We start from the raw sequence: 21888 nt of genomic DNA, 5'->3' as shown, positions 1-21888 counted from the left end.
CTAATTCTCTCTCTTTTGCAGATGCTCTCTAAAGAATTTTTGTGATTTGAGTTTCTTCTCCTTCTCCATCTTCGGTGTCCTTCCTTCTACGACTTCCTACATTTCACCAAGACGTTTTTTCTTCACTTACTAAGTTCAAAGGATTTTATCGAACTTTTCCTGTTGTTTTTCGCGATTTAAAAGAGGCAGAATACTGTGGGCTCATGCCTTTTACTATTGTTAATGTTCTATTTGGAATACTTCCTTTGTGATGTATGCGGCTGTCCTGGTGACGCAATTAAAAGTGTAAGCATAATGTTAGCCTCCGTGTCTTTAATGAAATCCAGATTCTCTGGTCATGTTAATAGGAGAATCGCAATTTCACACTGGACTATTTAAAAAGACATAACCTGGGCAATTAAAGGTCAGGAAATAGGGGGCAGGGTATCACTACTGTGCCCCCTATATTGTTTTTTTTTTTTTTTTCTTTCAGGACTTACTCCCCGAGTCATCCTGTAATGGCTACGGCAACATTTGTTTTCATGTTGCGGCCAGCCAATCAGAATCCTCACTCGCACAGGGTCTCTCACTCCTGCGGAGGTGAGGTGCCTGAAGGGGGAAAGAAAGCCCATTCCACCAATAAGAACGCTCTATAGTTTTTTTTTTGGGAGGGTGGGGGGGGGGGGGGGGGGTTATTGTGCTCGCTGGACTCCAGTGAGACAAACAAACATTTTTCAACCTTCGGTTCTCAAAAATTCATGAACGGATATATACCAAATCACATAAACCGCACTTTCTCGACCAAGACCTAGCTAACTGTCACATTTAGTGTCATTCCGTTCAGCCTCATTTCAGTTTTGGCTGTAGCATGTTCCAAATATTGCTATGACACTTGCATGGGAATTTTGTGTTTTGGTACCCACTCCTTCCTTTTTCTCGGCCCCTGCTTGAGGGATCATCCCGAACTTTTCAAGAAAGAAGCTGAGCAAAAATGAGCACACTTTTTGAAAGTTTTGTGACGATTTGTCAAACGGAAACAAAATTATAGCAAACCAAAAGAGCCATTTTCTATGGAAGCACGGGGTTACTGGGTAATATGTATTGAAAATGTTTTATTACTTGTACTTTTTTGCAATGTTTTGTGCAAACGTCTATTTGTATTACTTGTAAAGCGCCCTGACACTCTTTGGGCCTGCTTCGCGCTATATGAAACAAAAAATTAAATAGTCTTTTAACCACCACAAACCCAAATATTTCATTCCTTCTCCGGACTCCATAGGCATTAACTTGGTGGTGCGTATACAAAGGGGTTGTGTGCATTTCCCATACCTGAGCTCGTAAGAGAGTTCTACTAGCTTCGGACAAGAGTGCGCGGTAATTAGCGCCTCCCCGCCACCCTTGTACTCCTCAAACTCGCAGGCAGGTGCCAGGCTACAGGTCTGTGCGAGTGTGAAATGCCCTTTGCTTCCACCCCGCAGCCCAGCCAGGCCGCCCTTACCGCTGAAGGGCACATGCATTTTAGCTGCGTGTGAAGGCGGCGGCTCTGTGGTCTTTGAAAGTCTCCAACCCAAGGCGGGCTACTTTCATCCAGGCATGGGCATCTCTGCATGGTTGCACGTGAACTTCATTTATTATTATCAACTCCAAGTAAGACTGTTCGAGACCGCAGATTGATTAAAGACGCTTTCCTTGCTACACTACCTTTGGCGACCTACGAACTCTGGACAATGTGTTAGCGTTTCATAACAGACAGACATCTGAGTCTTCAGCTTCAATCTCAAGGACCGGAGACTTTGAATGTCATGCATTCAGCTCTAACTGGTTGCTGACATCACAAGTTTGAATCCAGTGAGGGCTCTTCAGCCTTTAATGCGTCACAAGTCGATAAAATGAGTACCAATAAAATAGGTAGCAATGGCAACTTTTATTTACTGTGCAACGACATGGCAAACCGTTTGTTATGAGTAGTTTGGTTGGACAGGTTTCCGTCTTTTCCCGAACATTTAATGTTGATTTTTGAGCTATAAAGTGCTCCACCATCCCGCGGGTAGCTTTAGCCCTTTTAATAAAATGCATTTAAAAATCGAGACAGTCCCTCTTAAACAAATATATTGGGGTTTGTATGGCAGGTACTGTTTGGTCCAACCCATTTGAATGTGCTGAAGGTGGTTTACATTATTTTGGTAATTGCGGTCTGCTTAGAGTGCATCAGATGTGAATGGTGCTTCCTGCTGCTGGTTCTCTGTAATTGATTTTATCAATTGACAGCGCTACCCTCCTGGATCGCAAATGATGCTCGTAGATACTCCATGGACAATCAGTGTTCCTAATGAAGGACCTTCTCACCAGCATGAAAGTCCTCTATATACACATCAATTGCATTATCTTCAGAAGCACAAACCCTCAGAGCCCTGTGTTCTGCAACAGACATAAATCCCTAACGAGAGAAGGTTTCTTTTTAACCATGAAGTAGGAAAAAAAGATTTAATAAAGTGTTAATTGCAGAGCTCGTTAGGACTCTGTGTCATTCTTGTAGTATGGAAATTACTGAACTGATAATATTAGTACTAAGGAACATTTTGTCACTAGAACTAAGCTATACCCGGCTGATGAGCAAATAACTAGGGCGAGAGAGGACCTGAGTTGCTTGTGATACGATTCAGGGAGGACCTGACTTGGCAGTGCGGGCTGGACCGTTCCCATTGGAGTAGGGTCAAGACTGATTTGCATATAGCTGTGCAAACTCAGGTGACATGGTGTGCAAAATAATAATGAATTGGGATGCAGCCCATACCTTACACGTGCACCTAGACAGGTTTCTATGTTCACCTCTTCTACTTCCTTATGTCAAGGGCTCAGATTATTGGGGCCATACGCACCCCGACCACAATCCGCACTTCGTCACCCTGGCACGGGAAGCCGGAACCCCTGCTATCTCCACAAGGAGATTGCAGCCTGTGATGTTAGAAGACCCCTTCTTTCGGAATACATTAAAGAGTCCATTGGTGATTATTTTACTCTTAATGCGGGGTCTGCCTCGTCTACCATGATTGAGTGGGACGTCATGAAATCTACTTTGCGGGAAGGTGTTTGGGACTGGGGGGTGGTCTTAAGAAACAGAATCAGAATTACCGGCACTTGAAAAGAAGTTATTGACCTTAGAATCCCAGGTGGTGGCGGGCATACTGGACTCAGCTCAGCTCTTGGAAGCACTTAAGAAGCATACAGAGCTGCTTCTTGAACGTCAACAGTGTCTGAACTTCACGGCGCACTCGGCGTCGGTGCATGCGAACGCTGACAGGTCTGGGCCTTTATTGGCTTGGCTGATTAAGCAGGATAAAGCCACGGGACCCATCACTGCACTCAGATCGCCGGATCTTGACAATATATATATATACACAGCACGAAATTCACAGTATACTGACCGCACACTTTACAAGACTATAAACGCTGGCCTTGGCCGCCACCGAAGCAGAAATAGACTCCTTACTGGATGGTCTTCCATTCCCCACCTTCACTTTTGAACAACGCAAGGAGTTGGAGACACCACTCTCATTGGAGGAGGTAAGGGGTACAATGCGTGCCCTACCTGCTGGAAAGGTCCCTAGCCCAGACGGCTTCCCCCACATTTTATAAAGCATATGCTGACTTGTTAAGCTCCCACCTCATGGGGGTATATACCGAAGCCTTAGAAGGAGCACCCCTCCCGGCCTCCCTGACAGAAGTGACTCTAATTAAAGTCCCAAAAACGGGCAGAGATCCCACACAGACGGGCGCCTACCGTCCTTTGGCATTGCTGAATGGGGACTATAAGATCTTGGCAGGCATTCTGGCAGGATGGTTGGTGCTTCTCACCTCGCATCTGGTTCATTCAGATCAAAATGGTTTGGTCCAGCCCGTAACACTATGTTGAACATTCGCAGGCTCTTCAGGGTGATGCGTAGTACAGTGGTGACATGTGCCTGGAGTGGGCTGTATGGTCCTAGACCTAAAAAAGGCCTTTGACACGGTGGAGTGGCCCTATATGCTTGCTGTGCTGCATCGTTTCGGATTTGAGCCATATTTTCTCACTCTTGACAAATTATTGTACGATGCTCCCTTGGCACGCTTTCGTCTTGGAACCTTGTTTTCTGGGCCCATACCGATAGGGAGAGGGACCAGACAAGGGTGTCCACTTTCCCCATTGATCTTTTTCCTGATCATGGAACCGTTGGCAATGTCGTACGCGCAGAACAGCTGTACATTGGGGTATACCGCTGGGTGAGGAGATGCACGCTGTCTCTCTCTATGCAGATGACATCCTGCTTTAGATTAGAGATCTGTGGGAGATCCCTCCGGTCATACCGTGCATTCTTAAGCAGTTCGCCTCGGTTTCAAGATTGGGCGTGAATTGGGGAAAGTCCAGCTCATTCCCCTTCACTCCTCATGCGGAGGCCCCCCACCTTGTGGTAGATGGCGTACTGGTGGATTGACAGCCGGTTGTGTTTCTATAGCTGAGAATCCGGATCTACCGCACGGACCTTGACCTCCTTGATGGGAATTTGCCTAGGACAATTACAGCTCTGCGATCTCAGATAGGATTCTGGAAGACACTCAACCTTTCGGTTGCAGGTAGGGTGATACTGATTAAGATGGTGATGCTGCCCAGATTGTTGTACTATTTTGCTAACCTCCCGTTATATCTGCCAGCTCAGTTCTTTCGACCGCTCGAGGGCATGATGAGAGACCTTATATGGAACAACACGCGCTGCAGGGTGGCTTTAATCAAACTGTACCTGCCAAGCGTGAGAGGAGGAATAGCCCTACCCAATTTAGAACATTACTCGTCCCAGATTCAAAGGATTGCGAAATGGGTAGCAGAAGTACATCTCACAGATACGGCAGAAGGTAGTCCTCGGAATACGATGGAGAAGCTACTCTTTATATTTTACCCTTGCACTAGATCGCACACTTCTCTCCCCCTACTGGTGCAAGTTGCCCAGAAATGCTTTCGAAGAGACTTACGTCTTGCAAAACATGTCATACTATACGCACCTACGCTTCCATTGTTGAGGATGCTGAGGGAGGGGGGTGGGGTTCGCGTGGTGGACCTCATGGACTGGCATGAAGTAGACATATGCACGTTAGGAGACCTCTAGGAGGGCGGTGCATTGCGGCCCTTTCTTCCCTTGATTGACGAGGAGGGTGTTCAGCCTGGGCAGTTCCTGAGTCACGCCGCTTGGATGGTGGAGCGATATTGGGGTAGTATGTCACAGGAACTCCAGATGCATCTCCTAATACAGTACATACACGTGATGGCCACAGGGCGACACCTTACAAAATGGTTTGTGGCGGTAATTCGCGAACATACCATGACTGATCTCACACCACTGCGCGGCAAATGGGAGGCAGACTTGACACGACAGCACACACCTAAAGAATGGAACACGCTATTGGAGAGTCCTAAAAATATTCCCAGAAATGCAAGATTCAAATTAATTCAATTCTACATAATTCACAGGGCGTATTTAACCCCAGATAAGCTGAATAGATATTTTAACAGAACAGACGTTTGCTGCCCGCGCTGCAAACTGGTGATTGCGGATCTTCTGCATATGCTTTGGTCGTATCCTCGGCTACGAGAATACTGGCAGGACGTGGCTCGGCTACTGCATACAAGCACAGACAGGGCGCTACCGCACACATGGGAGGCTTGTATAGTGGGAATATTTCCCAGAGATAAGAAAAACAGAGCATCTTCTCGCTTCCTAGATTTGGGGTTGGCGGTTGCCAAGCGGCTCGTCACCCGGCAAAGGAAAGCTGTGGACCCCCCACCACTTAAAGCTTGGACGCAATCAATGCTAAATTGGGCCAATGTCGAAGCTGTCTCTCTATGAAAAGAGGTTACACTTGGGCTGTGCAAATATCCTATTTTGTCGGCTTGGAACACGATCTTGACGGTGCTTTAGGTGGCTCCGGAGGACCCCTTAGACATTCCAGATCTGATGTAGATAAGTGAGATACATATACTGTAATGTGCCCTATTACTGGTATGCTAAGAAATAGTCGTTAACAATTATCGAATACTGGCCCATTGTGCCGCAGTCCACGACTCATACAGACACATCGGGATTTGTCACACCCGCATTCTCTTGATAGTTCTAGAATGTCTATGGTCTTAATGTGTTGCTTCTGTCTCCCCCCTTCTTTTTTTTATTTTTATATTGATTCATAGTTCATTGTTTAACAGATCTTTATAAAGTAGTTTGATTATTAGCCCTGAAGAAACGGCTAGACCAACTATAGTCACTGGGAGAAATTTAAGTGTAACGCAATTGTCTATGACATACGGTCAGTAATGCGGTTAGTTTATTAATTCATGGATGGTAATGAATGAGACAACTTAACCTCCTTGCATTGGACTTCGTTCATTGTATGACACCTTCATGGATAGACTGGTCTTTTTTTTATTTCTCTTTTGCCTATATTACGGTATATTGGTTGTACTCTATCTGATTGCTGTAAATGTATACTGGTACTGTAAAATTTGTCTGTGATTGATATATGTACACAGCAAATATGAAGCTTAATAGACAAAATAAATGAATTGGGATGCGGCCCAGAGTCATTACCAGTGGCTGAGATTAATTTAAGTATTCCATCCATCACTTTTTGCATACTTTAGTATCAAGACGTGGTGCTGAGACAGATATACACTGAAAATAGGAGTCTCTGCAGTCTCATGGAGTAGCATGAAACTTAGTAGACTGATGACTCTATGTGAAGGGCATCCTGATAGAAAATCTATAGTCCCTCCACCTCCAAATATGGACTCAGGAATAGTTCATAACCAATGATTTATGGCAATCAATTAAGGAGTTATCTATTCATCAAAGTACTTTAAGGCTCACCAATGAGTCACCTGACAAAAAGTAATGCTCCTAAAACAGTCAATGCAGAGGTCTCAAAGCACGACAGAAGGGAGACAATTTCTTGATATGACTGGCAAAAATTAACATGTTCATCAGATATTGGTATGCCCTTAAGTCTTTTTACTAGTAAATTCGAAGATCAAACATTCATTGGCTTAGACTGTTATGCTATTTAAATGGTGAGTCATGCATATGGGTTCCGTGGAATAGGCCCTATGGCATTCAAGATGAACCAACAATGAGGATGAATTGATACACGAAGTGCTAGGAAACGAAGAATGAAGGTGAGTAAGAAGTAGGCCTGGGCGGAGTTCCGCTACGTGGAACTCCGCAAAGTGAACAACAAACTCTGCTGCGCTATGTGGCGTTCCGCAGCTTTAAAATCAGCGCGAAAGGCACCCCATGTAGTGCAAGTTCTACTCGAGCAGCAGCTTTCTCAACGCGAACAGAAGGTTTCTCAACGAGACTGGTAATGACCATCCGTGACTGCCCAAGTTGAGAAATCTCGCCGAGAGGAGGTCTGGAGTAAGATTTTCCTCACTCACGAGCTTAACGATGGCGAGCGTGAGCAAGGTAAAAACTCAGCAGAGTTTTTCGGAACTCTGCGTGCTACGCGGAGCGGGATAAACTCCGCAAGCGGAGCGGAATTTCACGCCCAGAACTAGTCAGAAGTGATAAAAGGATAAGAGTAGATGGATAACTAATAGTCTGAGCTCATTGTTAAGTTAAAGAATGGAGAGCGAAAAATGGCTGAGATGGGAATAAATAAGCTGGGAAAGCTGTGAGGAAAATAAGTGTATAGTGGTCATTATGAAAGAGATTAACTAAGTTAGCTGACCTTACAGTGACTTTGTAGTGCTGTTCAGAAATGACATTAAAGTCAAAGGCATAATGTTAAATTGCTTTGCTGATGCTGAGGGTAGAGAAGTATGAAATAACCCTTACAGGTCAGAGTAATTATTCTTCTTAACTTGTGGATTTTACCTAACACTGCTAATCAAAGGGTTTTAGAGCTCCCCGATTTAATGTTTGGAATATAATAGTGCTTTTCTCTTACCCACACTCCCTGTCGTGCCCTTTCATGTAATTGTACACTTCTATTACAAATAATGTGATCAGAGTAAGAAGTCGCTGAGGTGCACCACGGGGTAAATAATAATATTCATGCAGCGCTAATTGATCCTCTGGCATTGATCAGACACTCACCAGCGCTGGACCAATGACAAGTCCACAGTCCAGCAAACACAGAACCTTTCATGGTTCCATCTTTTCTCTATTAACACGTGCCCGCTTACAAATGTACATGATAATCAATGGAACCCCACTCCCCTCCAACCTTAAGAATGTTTTCCTTTGATCAAAACATGTGTTGGAACAGGGGACACACTATAGAAGGATTGAAGCTACCCATTCATAATACAATAAAATCGAAAAGTCTCTGGAAAACTCCTGAACAGAAACGTGTTGATAAGACACAAGATGAAAGCATAGGATTGAAATAATAAAATTTATGAAGCTATTCATGAGCAAGGCTTGAGTACTTTCCCTGAAAAACATTAATAAAATAAGGAATCTTTCTTGGATGCCGTTTACTGAGCAATATTGGCAGGAGTTTGCTCCCGTCATGATACTGAGAGCGGATAATTGGGTAGATGATCAGTCATCATATTGTTTAATTCCTACTCTTTATTTTGTGCTTTTCCCACTACACAAGACTTGCTTATTTATCCATTTCCCCAGCTACTTGCTTTTAAAAAAAAAACTTTAGCACTTCAGTCACTAGTCCCTCTCTTTGACCTCTTTTAATATGGAATGCATTCTAAGAGTTATTTTTGCGCTTTTGTATTTTCAGTGGATGGAGGTAGTGTGATTAGCTAAATGTTTTGTGTTGTGTCAAAATCAGCTGCACTGCGCCTCGTTTGTTAGCAAGAAATGTAACTCTATTTGATCAATGTTTGTCATACAATTCATCTTTTTTTTAAAAAAGGGAGTCACCCTATTGCTGAGCAAAGGGACAGGGTAAGAGTAACACTACTAAGAAAAATAGAGTCCCTATCGTTTTTTTACACGCAGGAGGAAACAATACTCTCCAAGAATTCAAAGTTGTTTGATTCGAGTACTGCCCTCTAGTTATAATCATTAGAGAACAAGCAAGCAAAGGACCACATGTATATAAAAGATATCACAGAAATTTATTAAAAGATAAAAACAAATTCACTTTTGGCCACTATGTTTAGGAAGATGCCTTCCTCTTCTTCCTATTGTAGGTTACAATCTAAGTTTTATTGACTTCTTATGATTATCACACATTGACAAACTGTACTCTACTAAGTATAGTCAATACAGATATTTAAAAACAATAAAATCAATGCAATAGTAAATCAGTACAGATATTAAAAACAATGCAATCATGCAATTAATTTTATTCTTGTCAGTGGGGTTGTTAAAAGAGTCGACGCAGCGTTTCGGTGATTTCTTTATATTTAGCACCTTCTTCAGGACAAACAACGTTAAACATAAATCTGTGTGGCAAAGAAATACTTCAATTTGAAACCATTCATGAAAAATTCATTTGTCCTTATATTACAGTTACTACTTTGTCTTGCTTCGTTCTCTAGGGCCAATATATTCCTAAGGTCTACATGTTTTAATCTGAATACTCCAATATTTTCCATGTTATATACTCGCGTCCTAATGACAGCTATTTCCATAATAAAGAATATATCGATTTATCGACTGTCCTTATACTAGTCATTTATCTGACTTATAATTTCTATTCATTAACTCATTATAGACTTAATTAAGAGAACACACCTACTTATTTATTGCTGTGTTAGATATGGTCAAAAATACAGTACCTTACTGTCTGTAGAGGTTCTCTCTTGTTTGGGATAGTGTATAAATATTGTATCTGTAGTTCGCTACCACCATATGTGTCTTGGTCTGTCATTGATACAGAAATATATGAATTCTCTTAGTTAATTATAACTTCGGGTATGGAATAATGAAATCACCCAAAATATAATTAGAATGCATACCTTATGTTCCCGTAATCTCTATTTAAATTCGTTAGAGCCACCGTTTCGATTTCTTCTAAATCAGTGGATTCGGGTTTTATGGATATGTTCTCTTTTCGTGAGGGGACATCAAGCATCTATATAACTCTTTGTTTTTACTCCTGTATTTATTTTAGAAAGAAAGAGCTTACTAAATTTACTTGTATTGTCAGTATACAGTATAATGCTCTACATATATACCACTCCTTACCATAAATTCCTGGACTCAGATTAGAAGACCCAAATTTGGTTCTTCTCTCAAGATTCCCTCTGGGTTTTTGTCTATATGCGCTTTCTCAATTGGCGCTTTAATGCTTGAGGTAACGACGATTCCGTTTTGATACAGTCTGTGGAATTAATTTTTCATCGCTGTTAGTTACTACTGACCTGATTCCACACCTGGTCCCTATTGGTTGAGCTTCTAGACTTTATTGGAGCTACATGACTCGTAGTTTGTCTTCAATTATCTTTATTCATTTACTCATCCCTCATATCAATTATTTCCAAATCTTGTAGGCGTTATGTGTCTATTTGCTTTCAACTAGTATATCCTTATTTATGGTATATATGACCCTCTTTCCAAAGGACTAGTTATTATGTACATCATAATTCTTTACTTAGCCAGAGTAAATATTCAAGCATTTTTAGTATAAATACCCATCTTAGGTGTATTACGCATTGGATAGACATATTCTTAAAAGAGAATGGATATTAGAACTTATATTGATATCCATTTATTCCCTAATTATGCGTTTCTTACAACAATGAGATATTAAAAAAAACTTCATTTCTTTCCCTAGCATTTGGTCCTACTAGAATATCTAGTTTTTTACATAATGTTATTAGTTGGCATACCTAAGTTTTTACTAATGGTGAAAATAGTCTCTGCTTCTCTCGGGCACCATTTTCTACAAAACGGTATCTACACACGATGTAGCTCATCAATCTTCCGTGACCAAATTCTCAATAATTTAGACTAGGTTTCACGCGGGCTTACCCGATAAAGCTCCTGCGGCCTCCCTGCTCCAACGAATTTCCGGGAATGTTCTTGTGACGGACTTCCGGAAATCCGGGCTATTTATATCGTTTGACGTGCCCGGTCCTGACGTGACTAATTTAATTAGTTTTTACGAAGTGAAGATATGTAACTTATCTTTTTATACCCTTTCTTGTATCACTTTCAATTTGAGATATATTGCTCTTGTAACTGGATATATTAGTTTATCTCGCGGTTTCATGCGTTTAATTTTGTCCTATTGTGCGAACGTGGCGGCCATCTTAAGACGTTTGGAGTGTCCGTCTGGTTACTTACGATGTAGTGGATAACATCGTGTTGAATGTTTTATATAGGCGATATTTGTATAAACCCTTCATTTGAAGATTAAAAGAATGATATCTCACGTAAGTATTCAAATAAAATCTTATTACATACAGGATTGGAGTTATACTTATTAGCCCACTTAACGACATAATACATTCGGCGGCCATCTTTGGATGGTTATCATTATCACTTTATAACAAGACGTTTGGAGTGTCCGTCTGGTTAATTCCGATGTAATGGATAACACCATGTTAAGTGTTTTATATAGGCGATATTTGTATAAACCCTCCATTTAAAGATTGAAAGAATAATATCTCAAGCAAGCATTTAAATAAAATCTTACAGATTTGGAGTTATACTTATTGGTCCACTTAACGACATAATCCATTCGGCGTCCATCTTTAGATGGTTATCAATATCACCTTATAGCAGGCTATATCGTAAATCTCTATAGTTTAAAAAAATTATATTTGTAGAATATCTATTTATAAATAGGGTGAGGGACAAACGAGATATCTATCAGGGCATTATATGTAATTCCATACACTTTTTGTGTCCCTGGCCAACCCGTAATCGTAATAATCCATTGATCAGCATTGTATATAGTTTGGAATCAATGAATTTTTAGCAGTTTTCAATAATAATTGAAGTCCCCCCACCCAGGTTGTGATACTTCATTTTTAGGGAAGACAAGACAAACAGGTGGCCGCATAGATTAACACGGCTACAGTCATTATTCTCCAGGTGGTTTTTAAGTTTTTAATAATCAAATAAGTCTCTCCCATTCTTCTTTATTGTTCAGCCCAGTTTTATATGTATTAAATCGGGACATGTAGAATTGTTCGCGTTTCTTTCTCTTAATTTCGTGATTTCCGCCGCGTGCATTTACTTGAGTGATCTCAATTCCGCACCATTTGAGATCTTCCACTGTGTGGTTATGCTCAATCCAGTGTTCTACCAAAGGTGCCGTTTTTTTCTTGGTCCTAATGGCCGATTTGTGTTCTGTAATTCTAGTCCTTATTTTGCGTGACGTTTCACCAATATATCCTTTGTTGCATGGACATACTATCAGGTAGATAATATCTTTGGTCCTGCAGTTAATAAAACTCTTTAATTTATGTGAGATTCCCATATATGTAATCTCCTTGCCTTCAATTATATTGTTGCAATTCTTGCAAGAGTTGCACAGAAAATTTCCTACTGGGAAGGGAGCATTGGTAATACAAGGTTGTTTACATGTCAGCTCAGTTCTGTAGGTATGTACTACATGATTTCTAATAGTACGATTCCGTCTGAATGAAAACATTGGTTTGGGAAGTCTGGCGTCGTTTTTATCATTCAGTAAGTGCCAATTTCTAGTTGTAATGTTTTTCACTTTATTACTGGCACTACTGAAGTTAGTTACAAAAATAAGAGGAAGTTGTTGTTTGCCCTGATTTGTTTTTTCATTGAAAAGAGATTCTCTATCATAATATTTGGCTCTTTTATATGCTTGTTTAGTCAGCCTCTTAGGGTACCCTCTGTCTAGCAGCTTTTTGGTCAAAATATCTGCATGATGATTGAAATCTTTCATATTTGTGCAATTACGTTTTATTCTCAGATATTGTCCGAATGGAATGTGGTCCTTCTGACATTTAGGATGGTTGCTATGGTAGTGAAGCATTGTATTCCGATCAGTAGGTTTCGTAAAAAGTTCTACTTGTAATGTACCGTTTTGATGTTTGATCTTAATATCTTGGAAATCGCAGTAATTTTTATTAATTGCTGATGTAAACCTCAAATTGGTATCTCCTAGATTTAACCATTCAATTCGTGTTTCTCAGGAAATCATATTCTTCTACACATATTACATTATCCTCTTTGGCATGATCCAATAGTCTGGTAACTTTATTTATCAAAAGCAACCACTCGTCTCTATTTGTTTTTTGATAATGGGCCGGATTATTTAAGAGATTTAGCATTCTGTTGTTGTAATCTGTTGTGTCCATGACCACGATGCTCCCTCCTTTATCGCCAGGTTTGATGGTAAGATCAGTACATTTCTCTAAATTCTTTAATGCATTTGTTTCTGAGACGGTTAGATTCTTTTGATACCACATTCTTTTAGTCAAAAGATCATCAATGCTACTTTCTATTACTTTTTCAAAAATATCTATTTTTTTATTCACGAGGTTAATGGATGGAGACGAGTGGTTGCTTTTGATAAATAAAGTTACCAGACTATTGGATCATGCCAAAGAGGATAATGTAATATGTGTAGAAGAATATGATTTCCTGAGACACACAAATCCCAAAATACCTGCTATTTACAGCCTACCGAAAGTACATAAAGATCTTGCAGATCCCCCCATGAGACCTATTGTCTCAAGTATAGATTCACTAACGAAACCTATTAGCAAATATGTAGATAGATTCTTGCAAACAATGGTGACACAACAAAAAGCCTATATAAAGGACACAACTGCAAAGATTAAGAAAGTTGAGAACCTATCATTTAACTATGAGACCCAGTGGTTGGTCACTATGGATATAGAGGCCCTTAACCACATGGTCTACGCTAGTGCGGAGGGCCTGGAAGGGGACTCGGAATGCACGATTCCAGCTCGTTCAGTTTTTTACATTACATAGGGCGTATTTGACGCCGGCCAAGATCCAGCAATATTTTGGTGGAGCGCATTCTCAGTGCCCTCGATGTGGGGGAGAAGGGGTGGATTTTCGCCACATGTTTTGGGCCTGTCCACAGTTAGGTGATTATTGGGCTGAGGTAGTAGATTGCCTGAATCAGGTGACAGACCGCTCTCTCACTCCGGAGATGGGGACATGCTTGTTACTATGGTTTCCCCACACCCGCCGCATGAAGGTCACTAGCAAGTTCTACGACCTGGGGCTAATCTTAGCCAAGAGAGAATTGACCCTGCACTGGAAGTCCAGGGGGGGGCCTAGCTATGTGCGGTGGAGGGCAGCGCTAGTGAGATGGGCGGGAGCAGAGGGTACACTCCGGGTGCAGGTGGCTCTGAGGGGTGATGATGAGAAAGCGTTAGCGACGGCAAGGGCATGGGAAGCGTTAGTAGTGGAGCTCCAGGGGCTGATGTCTGAGGTAGAGGAAGAAGGGAGCGCATCAGGTCGGCAAGAGGTGAGGGGAACTGAAGATTGAGTTGGGAAGGGGATGGGGGCGGCCCCCAGACACATACCGGAGGCCTGGACACGAGGGACGATTTGCTTACATAGAGAGGAGGTGAGCAACTGCAATTGAACTCCAGGGTCGGGGGGGCACATCAAGGGTGAAATGGGGGACAGGGGCGCACTGACACAGGGAGGGGAGGGGGGGGGACGAGTTGGGAGTGGGAGGGGGGCTACTTTTATGGTACATGGGAGTTAATGCTGTAATGTACAGTTGTTGTTGCTTTAAAAACTAATAAAAAATGTTTCAACAAAAAAAAAAATGGATATAGAGGCCCTCTACACCAATATACCACAAAATGACACCATCGGGATGTTAGAGGGCCTCCTAGCCACAGAAACAGGAGATTTGTCAGCTCACTCAATATTCATATTGGATTGTGTAAAAATCATTTTGAAAAATAATATCTTTCTATTCAGAACTGAATTTTTTAAACAAATCAAAGGTACCAGTATGGGCGCGACCTGTGCTCCTAGTCTAGCCTGTTTATATGTGGCAGACATTGAAAAGAATCACATCTATAATGAAGCTGCTCCTTTTTTCGAGAACATCACATGTTGGTCAAGATATATAGATGTTGTTTTCTTTATTTGGACAGGCTCAGTAGAATCATTAAAAGAATGCATTGAATGGTTAAATCTAGGCGATACCAATTTGAGGTTTACATCAGCAATTAATAAAAATTACTGCGATTTCCTAGATATTAAGATCAAACATCAAAACGGTACATTACAAGTAGAACTTTTTACGAAACCTACTGATCGGAATACAATGCTTCACTACCAAAGCAACCATCCTAAATGTCAGAAGGACAACATTCCATTCGGACAATATCTGAGAATAAAACGTAATTGCACAAATATGAAAGATTTCAATCATCATGCAGATATTTTGACCAAAAAGCTGCTAGACAGAGGGTACCCTAAGAGGCTGACTAAACAAGCATATAAAAGAGCCAAATATTATGATAGAGAATCTCTTTTCAATGAAAAACCAAATCAGGGCAAACAACAACTTCCTCTTATTTTTGTAACTAACTTCAGTAGTGCCAGTAATAAAGTGAAAAACATTATAACTAGAAATTGGCACTTACTGAATGATAAAAACGACGCCAGACTTCCCAAACCAATGTTTTCATTCAGACGGAATCGTACTATTAGAAATCATGTAGTACATACCTACAGAACTGAGCTGACATGTAAACAACCTTTTATTACCAATGCTCCCTTCCCAGTAGGAAATTTTCCATGCAATTCTTGCAAGAATTGCAACAATATAATTAAAGGCAAGGAGATTACATATATGGGAATCTCACATAAATTAAGGAGTTTTATTAACTGCAGGACCAAAGATATTATCTACCTGATAGTATGTCCATGCAACAAAGGATATATTGGTGAAACGTCACGCGAAATAAGGACTAGAATTACAGAACACAAATCGGCCATTAGGACCAAGAAAAAAACGGCACCTTTGGTAGAACACTGGATTGAGCATAACCACACAGTGGAAGATCTCAAATGGTGCGGAATTGAGATCACTCAAGTAAATGCACGCGGCGGAAATCATGAAATTAAGAGAAAGAAACGCGAACAATTCTACATGTCCCGATTTAATACATATAAAACTGGGCTGAACAATAAAGAAGAATGGGAGACTTATTGTATTATTAAAAACTTAAAAACCACCTGGAGAAAAAATGACTGTAGCCGTGTTAATCTATGCGGCCACCTGTTTGTCTTGTCTTCCCAAAAATAAAGTATCACTACCTGGGTGGGGGGACTTCAATTATTATTGAAAACTGCTAAAAATTAATTGATTCCAAACTATATACAATGCTGATCAATGGATTATTACGATTACAGGTTGGCCAGGGACACAAAAAGTGTATGGAATTACATATAATGCCCTGATACATATCTCGTTTCTCCCTCACCCTATTTATAAATAGATATTCTACAAATATAATTTTTTTAAACTATAGAGATTTACGATATAGCCTGCTATAAGGTGATATTGATAACCATCTCAAGATGGCCGCCGAATGGATTATGTCGTTAAGTGGACCAATAAGTATAACTCTAAATCTGTAAGATTTAATTTAAATGCTTGCTTGAGATATTATTCTTTCAATCTTTAAATGAAGGGTTTATACAAATATCGCCTATATAAAACACTTAACATGGTGTTATCCATTACATCGGAATTAACCAGACGGACACTCCAAACGTCTTGTTATAAAGTGATAATGATAACCATCCAAAGATAGCCGCCGAATGTATTATGTCGTTAAGTGGGCTAATAAGTATAACTCCAATCCTGTATGTAATAAGATTTTATTTGACTACTTACGTGAGATATCATTCTTTTATTCTTCAAATGAAGGGTTTATACAAATATCGCCTATATAAAACTCTCAACACGATGTTATCCACTACATCATAAGTAACCAGACGGACACTCCAAACGTCATAAGATGGCCGCCACGTTCGCACAATAGGACAAAATTAAACGTATGAAACCGCGAGATAAACTAATATATCCAGTTACAAGAGCAATATATCTCAAATTGAAAGTGATACAAGAAAGGGTATAAAAAGATGAGTTACATATCTTCACTTCGCAAAAACTAATTGAATTCGTCACGTCAGGACCGGGCACGTCAAACGATATAAATAGCCCGGATTTCCGGAAGTCCGTCACAAGAACATTCCCGGAAATTCGTTGGAGCAGGGAGGCCGCAGGAACTTTATCGGGTAAGCCCGCGTGAAACCTAGTCTAAATTATTGAGAATTTGATCACGGAAGATTGATGAGCTACATCGTGTGTAGATACCGTTTTGTAGAAAATGGTGCCCGAGAGAAGCAGAGACTATTTTCACCATTAGTAAAAACTTAGGTATGCCAACTAATAACATTATGTAAAAAACTAGATATTCTAGTAGGACCAAATGCTAGGGAAAGAAATGAAGTTTTTTTGAATATCTCATTGTTGTAAGAAACGCATAATTAGGGAATAAATGGATATCAATATAAGTTCTAATATCCACTCTCTTTTAAGAATATGTCTATCCAATGCGTAATACACCTAAGATGGGTATTTATACAAAAAATGCTCGAATATTTACTCTGGCTAAGCAAAGAATTATGATGTACATAATAACTAGTCCTTTGGAAAGAGGGTCATATATACCATAAATAAGGATATACTAGTTGAAAGCAAATAGACACATAACGCCTACAAGATTTGGAAATAATTGATATGAGGTATGAGTAAATGAATAAAGATAATTGAAGACAAACTACGAGTCATGTAGCCCCAATAAAGTCTAGAAGGTCAACCAATAGGGACCAGGTGTGGAATCAGGTCAGTAGTAACTAACAGCGATGTAAAATTAGTTCCACAGACTGTATCAAAACGGAATCATCGTTACCTCAAGCATTAAAGCGCCAATTGAGAAAGCGCATATAGACAAAAACCCAGTGGGAATCTTGAGAGAAGAACCAAATTTGGGTCATCTAATCTGAGTCCAGGAATTTATGGTAAGGAGTGGTATATATGTAGAGCATTATACTGTACACTGACAATACAAGTAAATTTAGTAAGCTCTTTCTTTCTAAAATAAATACAGGAGTAAAAACAAGATGCTTGATGTCTCCTCACGAAAAGAGAACACATATCCATAAAACCCAAATCCACTGATTTAGAAGAAATCGAAACGGTGGCTCTAACGCATTTAAATAGAGATTATGGGAACGTAAGGTATGCATTCTAATTATATTTTGGGTGATTTCATTATTCCATACCCGAAGTTATAATTAACTAAGAGAATTCATATATTTCTGTATCAATGACAGACCAAGACACACATGGTGGTAGCAAACTACAGATACAATATTTATACACTATCCCAAACAAGAGAGAACCTCTACAGACAGAAAGGTACTGTATTTTTGACCATATCTAACACAGCAATAAATAAGTAGGTGTGTTCTCTCAATTAAGTCTATAATGAGTTAATGAATAGAAACTATAAGTCAGATAAATGACTAGTATAAGGACCGTCGATAAATCGATATATTCTTTATCATGGAAATAGCTGTCATTAGGACGCGAGTATATAACATGGAAAATAATATTGGAGTGTTCAGATTAAAACATGTAGACCTTAGGAATATATTGGCCCTAGAGAACGAAGCAAGACAAAGTAGTAACTGTAATATAAGGACAAATGAATTTTTCATGAATGGTTTCTAATTGAAGTATTTCTTTGCCACACAGATTAATGTTTAACGTTGTTAGTCCTGAAGAAGGTGCTAAATATAAAGAAATCACCGAAACGCTGCGTCGACTCTTTTAACAACCCCACTGACAAGAATAAAATAAATTGCATGATTGCATTTTTTTTAAATATCTGTACTGATTTACTATTGCATTGATTTTATTGTTTTTAAATATCTGTATTGACTATACTTAGTAGAGTACAGTTTGCCTATTTGTCAATAAACTTAGATTGTAACCTACAATAGGAGGAAGAGGAAGGCATCTTCCTAAACATAAAGTGGACAAAAGTGAATTTGTTTTTATCTTTTAATACATTTCTGTGATATCTTTTATATACATGTGGTCCTTTGCTTGCTTGTTCTCTAATGATTATAACTAGAGGGCGGTACTCGAATCAAACAAATTTGAATTCTTGGAGAGTATTGTTTCCTCCTGCGTGTAAAAAAACGATAGGGACTCTATTTTTCTTAGTAGTGTCATACAATTCAGACATGTCAAGTGTCTTCCTGGCAAAGCACTGTCGCTGAAACTGATTATTGATGGCTTGTTACTTTCAAAGTCTAGTGTTAGCAAAGACCTTTTGAATATAGTAAATGTGCATATATTACATACTTACGTATTCACACTTTTCCTCCCCCCTCACTACAGCATAGGGCAGTGATCAGTCCACTTCAACAATGGGCTAACCTCACTGTGAGTGAGTGTACTCTGCTCTGTCACAAGGATCACATCCACACACAAAATACATCCCTTCACTGCCAAGTACTTCCATAGTAACATGGGCTTTTTGAGACCCCAAAAATATTTGTACGTATTGCCCCTTTTTTTTTTATATTGGTGTGGGTCGGCCGCTCCCTCAAAAATAACGTTTTACAACAACCATGACAAAACAAGCATTGGCAAAGTAAAAAGATCCAAACTTGTTGGTTTAGCCAGTGCTTGTTTCAGCATCATTTCAGTCCGTACATCAGCATTTTATTGAAGCTGATCATGTTTCTTTTCAATCTTTAGCTCTTGCACGCTGTTAGTCATTTAATCTTCTATAAATCTTGCATTGTATCATGTTTGTTAACCTGGTATTTTTTTTATGGTGCTGTTTTACATGTTTTTCTGTAATGCAGATCTTACAGCTCAAAAAATTAGAAGTTGCTTGGATGGAAATGCGTGGTAAATGGTAAGAACGCCTCCAATGAAGACCCAACACCATGTGAAACTGGTATAGTAATTTTTGCTTTGGCCCTGCACAGAGGCCAGTCCTGTCCACTACAATGCAAACTCCAGGCCCAGTCCGGCAGGGACATCTTAAGGATTTTGGGGGCCCTGGGCCAAACATATTTTGGGGGCCCCTGTTCAGAACAGCTTTGAATAGATGATCCAATTTGAGCCCCTGTTTCCCACGCCGTTTCTGCTTCATAAGCTGCGTTAGCGATCCAGTTTGCATCATAGGCATTAGCCTATATATTCCCGATGCAAACGGACGTGAGCAGCTGACAGCGGTAGGATTTAGTGTTTCCTGCCCTGCTACTAGGTTGTTAATACTTTTTAAATTGTACATGTGTGGCTGAATTACTCTGTGCTTTTTAACAATTTCTCATACCTACTTGCACTTTACTTGATTCTGCTTGCCTACACCGTCTTAGCTGCTCCGATTCGCATCTAGCTTTTCCTCCAGTTCTGGTCCGCAGCGGCTGATACACCGATTGTGCGGAGGGCTGGGGCTACTATCGGGCTCCTCACTTCCACCCACACAGTTTCCGCTTACTCCGCTGCAACACCAACAGCATAATGGCTGTCACAAATCCCAAATGAAAGATGCTTCAGTTTATTTCTCTCACCGAGCAACCAGTGGCATGTCCCCATTTTCTATCTGTGTGTGTGATTGGAATACCTTGTGCTTCTTATATATTGTTCTGTTTCTTTTGTAAGGCGCTGTAATGCATTTGGAAAAGGTTTGTACAGTATAAAATAGCTTAAGCAATCCTTGAGTTGGTGCTGAGCAGGGCCCGTTAGAAAAAAAGGTCTCCAGTGATGGACTGGGTCAACGAGGCGTTAAATCCTCACCTGCAGACAACGGGAGGAGCACTGGCCTCAGAAGGAGCTCTTTTAGGTCTCGCCTACGCAGCGCGCATGCGCTGCATAGGAGGACCTCAAGCCATTGTGCGTGCAGCTCTTTTTTTCGAAGCACATACTCGTGCTTGTGGCAGCATAAAGCTTGCGGGAGTGCGCAGCGGCGCGCCACAAGCACGAGGATGTGCTCCTAAAAAGAGCAGGCTGCACGCGCACGCACCACTCGTGTGCTTGTTCTTCTCATTCTGCTTCGACCGCGTGTTTCTTTTTGCATCCCTTTGCTTTTCTTCTCTTTTCTTTGTCCACTTCTATTACACCCCGGTCCCTCATGACAACAACACACTCACACTTATTACACAGCATGGCAGTTTCTGCATGGCACCGCTTTCACTTTAAATTTAACGAACAGCATAGCAGTGCGCCTTTCTCTATTTCTTCTCCACAGTGCCGCTTTCAATTGAAATGTAAGGAGTGGCAGAGGGGCGCTTTATCACACTGCATGGCCTCGCCACAATATTTATTTGTGAACATTGCCACTTTCCGTTTAAGCGCACTTTTAATTGTTTGTGAACAGCGCGCTTTCACTTTAACTGCGTTTTTTAATTGTTCGTGAACGGCACCGCCTTCCTCCACAAACCACTACCACAATTTTTTTTCTCCTCTCTAAGAAGCGGCAGTCTTCACCAAGACATAGCTCCTCCAGACAATCTTAAGTTTAACACAGTAATTTGTAGCAACAATCTCTTTGTCTCTCTTCTCTACACCGGAGGGCAAACTAGCAACCACAAACTACTTTCAATACATAACAAATGGCTCCATGAAGAAAGTGCGTTACTTCTGAGAACATGCCGATCACACTAAATCATACGCAGTGAGTGGGAGAATGTTTGCTGTTTGAAATAGGGCTTGTTGATCGACACTAGACAGCGTCATATATTTTTGTAACTGACAGTAGCTGTCGTGCATATGCATAAAAATGCCTTTATATGAAATTCCACCGTTTAACTGTCTCTCGCATCCTAGACAGAATTGCACGAAGCAAAATAATTAGTGAATTATTAAAAATCATATCACATACTCTTCCTAACA

General features: G+C 40.4%; 1 protein-coding gene and 1 long non-coding RNA gene across 2 annotated transcripts in view; one reads left to right on the top strand and one right to left on the bottom strand.

The window, feature by feature from the left end:
* LOC146821650 (uncharacterized) overlaps window positions 1–295 on the top strand; it is a 130996-nt gene extending 130701 nt beyond the window's left edge. The window contains exon 4 of the long non-coding RNA XR_014962749.1: window positions 22–295. This is a non-coding gene — a long non-coding RNA (uncharacterized LOC146821650). The remainder of the gene's footprint in view (window positions 1–21) is intronic.
* Window positions 1–21888, bottom strand: part of MACROD2 (mono-ADP ribosylhydrolase 2) — a 2183495-nt gene that overhangs the window by 928270 nt on the left and 1233337 nt on the right. The window lies entirely within an intron of this gene.

This window comes from Triturus cristatus, chromosome 6 (assembly GCF_964204655.1).
Source record: "Triturus cristatus chromosome 6, aTriCri1.1, whole genome shotgun sequence".
Classification (NCBI taxonomy): Eukaryota; Metazoa; Chordata; class Amphibia; order Caudata; family Salamandridae; genus Triturus; species Triturus cristatus.
This window is presented reverse-complemented; position numbering and strand designations above follow the sequence as displayed.